Source organism: Ruditapes philippinarum, unplaced genomic scaffold (genome assembly GCF_026571515.1).
Source record: "Ruditapes philippinarum isolate M1 unplaced genomic scaffold, ASM2657151v2 ctg9163_1_1_1_1, whole genome shotgun sequence".
Taxonomy (NCBI): domain Eukaryota; kingdom Metazoa; phylum Mollusca; class Bivalvia; order Venerida; family Veneridae; genus Ruditapes; species Ruditapes philippinarum.
Genome location: NW_026853805.1, coordinates 1 through 10,100, shown reverse-complemented (window position 1 = coordinate 10,100; position 10,100 = coordinate 1).

The following is a 10,100-nucleotide window of genomic DNA, read 5'->3' as shown; positions in this document are numbered from 1 at the left end:
TATGTTTTTGGAATGCACAGACCAAGTTCGAATCTGGTCATGGTTCAATGATTTTTGGCAGAGTAATGCCCCTTTCACTTTGAAAATGATATGAAATTTACAGTTTCTGTTCATTATCAACCCAACAGTGTTACATATTCAACTCAAAATTGACATATGGATATGTCAAAGGAATGCGCAGGTCAAGTTGGAATTTGGTCATGGTTCGATGATTTTTTGGCAGAGTTATGTCCCTTTCACTTTGAAAATAATATAGATACATCTTAGGAATAAGCAGTTTAAGTTTGAATTTGGTCGTGGTTCAATGATTTTAGACAAACTTATCTTTCCTGAATGTTGGAAAAATTTTGAACTTTCAGTTTCAGCACTCATACTTTTGTGGAAATGTATATAGCCATTTTGTTGGCTACAAATATGCAATATGCTATTTTTAAAAGGTTAAGACTGAATAATTTCAGTGCCTTGAACATTGTATAAAAATGGTTTGTGTTAACATTGAAAAGTTTTAAGGGCTTTGAACTTAGAATGAAAAAAATAATTTGTGCAAACAAATTTGGAACTAAATATTATAACATTTGAAATTTTGGCTGCATGCGGGGGCATCCGTGGCATGATGACACATTTCTAGTTTAATATTATAAAGATATCTGGGAGATTTATATAAAAAAGTGTACATTCCTTTACTTGTATATTGGAATTGAAAATTTATTTGATTTATTCATTATATCATTATCTTGAAATTTTGGTGTTTCACCAAGTTTGACAAAACTTCATGCTTTACTTAAATCTTGCCATTAGGTCTTTTTCTTTGTGTACATGTTTTTTCTTTTCTTTTAGTTTTAAGATAAAAGATGCACAACTTATATGTTATTGAAGTTATTCAGCAAAAGCTGAATGTGCCATAATGATGTCACCGAATACTAGTATATGATACTATATTTAGATCACATAGGCATGTTGTCCCATTATGTATGTTACTATATTTAGATCTTTAGGCTATATTTAGATTTTACTAGTATTAACATTTCACCAATGTATGATGCTATATTTAGATCACATAGGAATATACATTACTATATTTAGATCTTTACTAGGCTATATTTGAGTATGATTGACATTACTATATTTAGAAGTTATGGCCATGACTTTAAGCATCATTTTACCATGAAACGGTCTATATAAAATTGAAAAACATTTATAAACATGATAAATGTATATCACGGCATTTATGATGATCAGAGCTAATGTTCGTAGTTGTTATCAACAAGCAGAAACTTTGGGTGTTTTTTTCATTTGAGGAAGTTAGAATCTAGCTTACAGTGGTTATACTAACAAGCTGGTTTATGCCTAAAATATTACTCAAAGATGCACTCTATAAGGTCTGGCATTACCAGTAAAATTTGAAAGTTGCATTGTGACTGATACAAGTGTTGGAGTAACTTATTATTTACCCTCCACCAAACAGACTATCATGCACTTGTTTTATTTCACTTGAGTATTGTTGTGGGTTTGAATTCTGTCTGGTCGTTATCATTTTGGGAAATTTTTACCTTATGGAAGGTGGATAGCTTGACCTTAATGCTAGTCTGTACTGAATATAGTGAATGCACTGGTTTTTGCATTATGTTCATTTTTTACCAGTCATCTTATCTTAACAATGTAGATTTGAATAAAAACTTAACACCTTATGAATCACAATATACCTAAATTGTATGATTCTTGGTAGATGTTTACTGGTAAAGACTAATTATAAAAAAAAAAGAATTTCTGTTAGACTTTTCAAAGAAATTTTAATGTCTTAATATCAGTGCAATAGTAATTATATGTTTGTTTGTGGGATTTTTTTTCGTCATCACCCAGGCAAGTTTGTGATTTTATTTGTACAATTTCCTGCTTTCTTTTCTTCCAATGTTATAAAATATCCTTACCAGGGGTTTGTTAGCACTGGCTTGCAACATGATTTGAAATGTGAAAATGAAATGAAAACTGCTAAATGTATTGGGAAACACTTGTGTTGTTTTAAAATTTACATTTTTTTGTGTATTGTTTTTATCCTCACTACACAAAATATCTTAACTTGACTTCTCCAGCTTTTAATCTTGACATAACAATCAATTATTTTAGGGGAAAATTTCAAAATAAGTTACTGACTGAATAGCGCACAATGTCAGGCCATGATCAGATAATATGGACGTCCTGTCTGAGTCACATGAGTAAACGTCATAGTTACACCCATCTACAACTAGCAGTTGAACATTTTGTTTTGGAGAGTTTTATTCATTAACCTTTATACGTTTTTAAAATATATTTTGGCAGTTGTGGTGTACCACCTTTGCCAGCTACACAGCTTTATGCATTCTTAATTAAGACAAAAAAAGTGATTACTCATGTCACTTAATTTTCCTTTTAAAAATCTAATGAAGACCTAAATATTTTTTTCTGAAAATATTTTTGAAAACAGAGTAGCAAATTCCCTACTGTATAAATTAAATCTTTGATTCACGTCCAGAAGATTTTTTCGTGAGATTTTACGTCTTTTATTGTTATAGCCCAGTTTTATTTTGTTTAAGTTTCTCTTATTGTTATGGTTATTTCCATTTTTTCCCATTTAATGCTAACTAGTCATTCACTTTAATTGATTGATAATAGTTAATCAATAATCATTATTAGTTTATTTCTACTGATGTTAACTGTATACTGAATCCCCAAAGTAGGGAGGGGTGTGGGGAAGATTCTGCCAGTACTGCAATAATGATATTTTCATATACTTTAATTAACATGTAATGAATCTCTTTGTCAAGCAATGGAGGTGGACTAAATTGTTGCGCTTAGCTTGATTTTAATAAGGAAATTGCCAGTAAAAAATTAAATTGATATTTATATGCATTTTGTTGGCTTAGTTATCTTAGGATCTCTCTAAAAAAATTACCAAATATTATATTGATGTGATAGGTGTATTGTCTCATAGGAATTTTGATTCTAAAAATTATAATATTCTGAAGAATAAGGATGATAATTTTATATTCTTGCGACAAGGAATGATGAAATTTCATGTCGACAAGAATGATAATATTTTATGTGAATAAAAATGATAATATTACTTGTGAATAAGTATGATAATATTTCTTGTGAATAAGTATGACAATATTTCTTGTGAATATAATAATTTTTCTAATAAATTACATGATAATATTTCTTGTGAATAAGAATGATAATATTTCTTGTGAATAAGGATGATAATATGTCTTGCGAGTATAATGATAGTTTTCTAATGAAGCAAAAGGTAATATTTCTTGTGAATAAGTATGATAATATTTCTTGTGAATAAGAATGATAATACTTCTTGTGAATAGAATGATATTTTTTTGTGAATAAGAATGGTAATTTTTCTTATGAATAAGTATGGCAATTTTTCTTGTGAATAAAAATGATAATGCTTCTTTTGAATAAGTATGGTAATATTTCTTGTGAATAAAAATGGTAATATTTCTTATGAATAAAAGTGATAATGCTTCTTTCGAATAAGTATGATAATATTTCTTGTTGATAAGTATGATAATATTTGTTGTGAATAAATATGATAATTTAACATGTGTATGATGACTTGTGAATATGAACGATAGTTTTGTTTTTCTTATGAGTTAGATGGTGAAATGTTATCACGAAAAATATTTCTTATGAATAAGAATGAAAAAATTCTTTCAATTTATTTAAATAAGTGGTTTCCCTCCTAATTTTGGATTGTTTATTTGTTTGAATATTTGCTCTTTTTTATAGAAACATTTTTACCTCTGGAAAAAGAAAATCTGAAGATAATTTTTTAAATCAGGGTAAAGACAATTTGTTTGAATATTAACTTGTTTGAATATTAACTATGATTTATAAAATGCAGGGAAGTTATTGATATCAAACAAACATGAACTGGTTCCGTATATGTATTCTTAACTTTAAACTCTTCTTCATTCATGAAACTTTTTATGTATAATTTATTTTTTTGATATTTCTTAGAACCTCATAAGTAAATGTATATATCTGAGAGGTCTTTTAGATATCAATGCAATAATTTTTTCCAGTAATAAATTCCAAGGATTAATAGGAGAGTAAAGTTTTCTCTGTACATGTCTTTAATTCAGTGATATCACAGATATAAAGAGCACATCAAATATTTATTATACATGTATACACATATTCATTTTAGAATGATATTAAAAAATTGATAATGTACAGTATAAATTTTCACTGCTCTATTTAGTTTTAATTTATATTGAAATTCGTCAACCGGACAATTGACAGTAAAATAATAATGGCATAACCTCAAGTCACCACACTAGACCAGTCTGGTTTTCAATATTTGACACCATATTCAATTTAATTACAATTTGTATGGCCAGAAATATTTTGCTTTGTAATTCAATAATATATATTGTTTCTGATCTGAAGTCTTGAAAATTGAATGTCACACAAGTAGGTGCTGAACTGATGGTGGGGTGAGATGGTAGGTGTTTCAATTCTATTTATATCTTGTAAATTTATTTATTATAAAAAGTCGGCAGTTTCGCTTTTTTTTTTCTTTCTTTTATGTATTAATCTTTGGTTTTTTATATATGATACACAAGCTGTGTGGTTTTTGGTTTGAAACCATACTGCATTTCTGGACAATAATTCATTGCCAAGAATTATTTAAAGCTAGACATTAAGGTGTATTGGTAAAATGTGTCTGAAACTGTTATACTACACAAATCATTTGTCGCAATTAATTCATAGAATTGCATTTTGAAACTTTTAAATATTTGTATATATAGGCCTATTACATGTACATGAATTTTTTAAGATTCATACATGATAATACATAATTGACCAAAAACATGTGGAATTGCCAAAACATTTATTCTTAGTCGTGTAACAAATTAAATACATTGTATTAGTCTTAAAATTGCATTTTTAATGTAACATGTGTAATGGAAGATGATCCATACTAAGACTGCGGTACTGTAATGAACCATTTTAGTTTATGATGATACATAGTGACTTTTTAATATATTAACATATACTGTAAGGGATATGTGGTTATCCTACAGCAATAATAAATCGTTTATCTTAATCCTATATTTTTCTGAAATTCTTCATTATAGTCACTGGAAATAGATGGGATGTTTCAAATGTATTTATACACTTACATTATATTTATCAGCATCAGGGGTAGTAACTAGGGTCAGAGGTAAAGACTACACAAAACAACACCATTTGAATAAAATATTTTCATGTACTTTAAAGATCTTTGAGGGATTATTTTTTAGGCGTAGGAATAAAATTTTTGTATCGAATGAAACCAAATTTAAAATGATGCACAATGAAGCTCAGTTTTTACAAGTAATTATTTGACAAATGTGGTTTATAAAATAAGTAAAAAAACTATACTTCTTTATTATTGTTTACTACTCTTAACTGATGTGTTCTTTATCAAGTAGCATGAAAAAAGACAGAGTGAAATTTTATTGAAAGGGATCATGATATTTATTTGAATAGGTCATGACTTCAGAGTGAATGGTTTGAAATTTCAATTTCATAATTTCTGAAAATATATCTACGTTTCATGTAACATGTTTATTCTTTACTTATTTCAATATCTCTTTACTCCTAGATTTTCACTGTTGTATGTGGTATATTATTTAAATAATGGGTTGATTGCTTGGCCATATGCTTCACTGCTTTTATATTTTCAAGCAGAGTGCCTCCAGATTTGTGTCAACTTTTACTAGATTTGTGTCAATTTTTAGCTCACCTGTCACAAAGTGACAGGGTGAGCTTTTGTGATCGCTTTTCGTCCGGCGTCCGTCCGTCCGTCGTCCGTCCGTCCGTCCGTCCGTAAACTTTTGCTTTAAATGACATCTCCTCATTAACCACTGAGCCAATTTCATCCAAACTTCACAGGAATGTTCCTTTGGTGGTCACCTTTAAAAATTGTTCAAAGAATTTAATTCCTTGCAGAACTCTGGTTGCCATGCCAACCGAAAGAAAAATCTTTAAATATCTTCTTTTAAACAACCCTAAGAGCTAGAGCTTAGATATTTGGCATGAAACATCTTCTAGTGAGTGTCTACCAAGTTTGTTCAAATAAAAGCCCTGGGGTCAAAATTGGCCCCGCCCCAGGGGGTCATTGATTTTCCCTATATGCATATAGTAAAAACTTAAAAAATCTTCTTTAAAAGAACCCAAAGAGCTAGAGCTAAGATATTTGGCATGAAACATCTTCTAGTGAGTGTCTACCAAGTTTGTTCAAATGAAAGCCCTGGGGTCAAAATTGGCCCCACCCCGGGGGTCATTGATTTTCCCTATATGCATATAGTAAAAACTTAAAAAAATCTTCTTTTAAAGAACCGTGAGAGCTAGAGCTTAGATATTAAGCATGAAACATCTTCTAGTGAATGTCTACCAAGTTTGTTCAAATAAAGGCCCTGGGGTCAAAATTGACCCCGCCCCAGGGGGTCATTGATTTTCCCTATATGCATATAGTAAAAACTTAAAAAAATCTTCTTTTAAAGAACCCAAAGAGCTAGAGCTAAGATATTAAGCATGAAACATCTTCTAGTGAGTGTCTACCAAGTTTGTTCAAATTAAAGCCCTGTGGTCAAAATTGGCCCCACCCCGGGGGTCATTGATTTTCCCTATATGCATATAGTAAAAACTTAAAAAATCTTCTTTTAAAGAACCATAAGAGCTAGAGCTTAGATATGTGGCATGAAACATCTTCTAGTAAATGTCTACCAAGTTTGTTCAAATAAAAGCCCTGGGGTCAAAATTGACCCTGCCCATGGGGGTCATAGATTTTCCCTATATGCATATAGTAAAAACTTAAAAAATCTTCTTTTAAAGAACCCAAAGAGCTAGAGCTAAGATATTTAGCATGAAACATCTACTAATGAGTGTCTACCAAGTTTGTTCAAATAAAAGCCCTGGGGTCAAAATTGGCCCCGCCCCAGGGGGTCATTGATTTTCCCTATATGCATATAGTAAAAACATAAAATCTTCTTTTAAAACACTCAAAGAGCTAGAGCTTAGATATTAAGTATGAAATATCTTCTTGTGGGTGTCTACCAAGTTTGTTCAAATAAAAGCCCTGGGGTCAAAACTGGCCCCGCCCGGGGGGGGGGGGTCATTGATTTTCCTTATATGTGTATAGCAAAAACTTAAAAATCTTCTTTGAAAAAAACCAAATAGCTAGAGTTTAGATATTAAGCATGAAACATCTTTAAGTAAATATCTACAAAGTTTGTTCAAATAAAAGCCCGGGGGTCAAAACTGGCCCTGCCCCAGGGGTGTCATTGTTTTTAACTATATGTGTATAGTAAAAACTTTAAAAATCTTCTTTTAAAAAACCCAATGAGCTAGAACTTAGATGTTTAGCATGAAACATCTTCTTATGGGTGTCTACCAAGTCTGTTCAAATAAACAAATAAAAGCCCTTGGGTAAAAATTGGCCCGGGGGGTGGGGGGGGGGGCCTATATACAGGTGAGCGACCTCAGGGCCATCATGGCCCTCTTGTTATTAGATTTTTTGTCATTTTTTTATGAAAATTTGAACATTATTCTGATGAGTAATGTATTATCAAGTGTTTAAATTAAGTTACTTAACCTAGCTTTAGACACTATTATCCACACGAATTTACAACTATAATTTGTAAAACTATACAGACATTTCCATTACTCTATTAGTAACAGGGAAGAATTTTAAGTAAATAATGAAATGAGCCGCGTCACGACAAAACCAACATAATGGGTTTGCGACCGGCATGGATCCAGACCAGCCTGCGTGTCCGCGCAGTCTGATCAGGATCCATGCTGTTCGCTTACAAACCTTATTACAAGTAGAGAAACTTATAGCGAACAGCATGGATCCTGATCAGACTGCGCGGAGGCGCAGGCTGGTCTGGATCCATGCTGGTCGCAAACCCACTATGTTTTTGTCATGGCACGGCTCAAATATTTTGCATAATTCATTCAAAGTTTCTTTCCCCTTGATTGTGAGTATTCTTAACATTTTTTTTCGAACTATAAATCACATATATTGTATAAATGTATTTATTTTAACTATGTTTGAAATTTTGAAAAATTTATTTTACACATCTGGAGGCATGTCGCTTTGAAATTATTCTGAGTTTAAAGCAGAGATGTTTTATAACCCGCAACATGTTTTTAGAATGTTTTATTAATAACATTTTTTTTTTAATTTTGAAGATGTTAAAATCATGTTTTGATATTGTTATATATTTGTTTTGCATGGTCAGTCAAGTTTTAATTTGTAATAAATATGTTGTCTATTTTGTATAAAATGGTAAATAAAATTGTCTGAGATAACAGTTGTAGTGTTGATGTGTTTGTGTTTACAAGATATTTAAGTTCAAAATAGTTTTTACAACATTTCAAAATAATGGTACAAGAGTAGACCAAACATGCCAGGATCATGCCTCGCTTTGTGTCGCGAGAATCGGACGAGACACGAAGCGAGGCATGATGTCATGTCGCCCAAAAATCGCCCGATTCTCTTGGCAGAAATCGAGACATGATATTAGGTCTAAGGACTTGAACATGTACTGGGATAGGCAAGAACCGGACAACATTTGAAGATACAATATCTTGAGTTCCTTCGCATCTCGCCATAATCTCGCATCTTGTGGACACGAGACATGCAAGACAATCCTTTGAGAAGCAGTAGTTTCAACATATTTGTGTCCCCACTATAGGGTTGGGGATATTTAGATTTACCCTTGTCTGTCCATCCGTCTGTGGTCTGTTCCCTTTTTGTGTCGCACGTAGCTCAAAAAGTAATTGACCTAGAGTCATGAAACCTTACAGGAATGTTGATCGGCATGTGTAGTTGTGCACCTGGGTATTTTCGTGTTGATATTTTTAGTATTTTTAGAGTTATTGCCCTTGACTAAGTAAAAATTTGCAATTTTCAACTTGTGTCGCATGTACCTCGAAAAATATTTGACCTAGAGCCATTAAACCTTACAGTAATATTGATCAGCATGTGTAGTTTTGCACCTGGGTATTTTCGTGTGGATATTTTTAGTATTTTTAGAGTTATTGCCCTTGACATAGTAAAAATTTAAGTATTTGACCTGTGGGCCTGAAAGTTTACAAGAATGTTGGTCATCATGTGTACTTATGCACCTTGGGGGTTTTCTTGTGGATTTATTCAGTATTTGTAGTATTTGCCCTTTACTTAAAAAAAGATTTTTAGTTTTCAACTTAGGCATATGTAGCCAAAAAAAAAAAAAATTGACCTAGAGACACAAGATTGACTAATCAGTGGAGTGTGGGGGCACAGTTTAAACATATTTCATTCATAATCATTCACACTGTGGCGCCATTAAATGTTGCAACATTGCCGCTAAATGTCGCAACCGCCGCTAAATGTCGCAAAATCATTTGCCGTTAAATGTCGCAATGTTAACATTAAATGTCGCACGAATTTCCCTTACCGTTAAATGTCGCAACACTACCGTTAAATGTCGCAAGATGTAAATTCATGTTAAAATCATGATTAAAGTAGTATTTATATTACTTTTTAACATTCTCATAATTATTTTTATTGTAATTGCCCATCTTTTGTTTTACTTGTTTTCTTTTATGAACCTAAATATCGAGGTTTTGAGCTGCTATATAATGTAATCTTTAGGCTTAGAAAGGATAATTGATACTAAATTCTCAATAGATAAGTATTTTTCTTTTGTTTCCCATTTTCATTTGTAACCCTGATTGACAACAGCATTAAAGGTATTATGGTATTGTCGCTCTCAGAATTTGGTTTTTTAAGTAATTCCATTTATTTTCTCAGACCACTACCGAATTTACTTTAAATGTGGTTTATTTGTTTACTATGATCATATGATGCAATATCAAAGGGCAAAATAATCCTAGATATAGTTTGCAAAGTTATTCCCCTTAATTTCTCTAAGATGTTTTCGCTCTGATTAACCTTTTGGTTACGGCTAATTTCAAACATATTCATTTTTTAAACTTAAATACTTATTTCATATAAAAGTACTAATGCATTTCTAAAGGGACAGAGATCCTGACAGGTATTTTTGCTAAAT